Genomic DNA, 1,313 nt, shown 5'->3' on the forward strand with positions numbered 1-1,313 from the left:
ACACACACACACACACACACACACACACACACACACACACACACACACAATTTGCTGAAAAGATATATGATATAAGTTTGTATCATTGAACCTTTGGCAATCCCAGGCAGAATGGAATCAAAGAGGTTAAGATAGGTTGTCCATGGGAGCATCTACATGCTGATAACCTACTTTCCCTGACTGTCAAAGAATCAGAGGAGACATTCCATATGTCTATGTAGAAGTGAAGCCTAATATTGAAAAGTCTTACAATAACTCTAGCAATGACAAAAGTTTTAGCAAGAAAAAAAGGCAGGATACTACTACCATTGGGAGTGGCCTCACTTGATCTACAGAAAGTGGGACAGATAGTAATGCTCTACAGTGTAAATTGTGATTGTTGAAGAGGTGTGGTTGGATCACAGACATGCTGCTTGGGAAGAATAATAACTCTATGCATAGTAGAAGTGCAATAGTTAGCAGTAAGCGTATGCGTGACGGGAATTCTTTCAAATGCTCAGAGGGTTCTCAAGAAGTCATTGATAGCTTTTGTTGCAGAGGTGACCTAATTAGCAGTGGAGAAAAATGTTTCAAAAATGTAGTAAGCAGGGTAATAAAGGAACAGGAAAAGTTAAGGTAACTAACGGCATGATTGTTAAGGTGTTATCTACAGGGTAGGGCAGAGAGAATGGATGTTTTGGAAAAATTCACAAAATCACTAATTTTAGCTGTGAACAAATTTTATTGACATCAATGTGTTTATATTGAATTAGCATTTGTTGAGATTAAGTGTAGAAAACAACATCCATCACGTGGGTGTCTGTTTTCATTGATGCATTTCTGAAGGTGTTCTTGGAAGCTGGTCTCTACTCTCCCCAGCATTGCTCTGTCGATTTGGGTGACTTCCAAATGAATAGTCTCCTTCAAATCACCCAATGTATGAGGCTTATGCACATACACACATGCCTTGAGGTTTCTCCATGAGAAATAATCACACATGGAAAAATTAGAGGATCGATGGGCCAAAGAATGTCGGCAAACCTGAAAATGAGGCAGTCACCAAAGAGAGGGTGAAGAACGTCCATTGATGTTCTGGCTGTGTTGGTTGTTGCCTCATCCTGATGAAACCACATACATTAAATAGGCATATGTTATCATAATTCAGGCACAAAGAGGTTGTTTATCATCTTGATGTCATGCTTGGAACTCACAGTAACAGCATTTCCATTATTGTCTTCAAAAAAGTAAGGAACAATGACAGCAGCTTTTTATCAGCACACTAGACCATCACTTTTGGGCTGTGGTCTTTTGTGCAGTTCTCTCAGGTTTTCAAG

This window comes from Octopus bimaculoides, chromosome 16 (assembly GCF_001194135.2).
Source record: "Octopus bimaculoides isolate UCB-OBI-ISO-001 chromosome 16, ASM119413v2, whole genome shotgun sequence".
NCBI classification, from domain to species: Eukaryota; Metazoa; Mollusca; class Cephalopoda; order Octopoda; family Octopodidae; genus Octopus; species Octopus bimaculoides.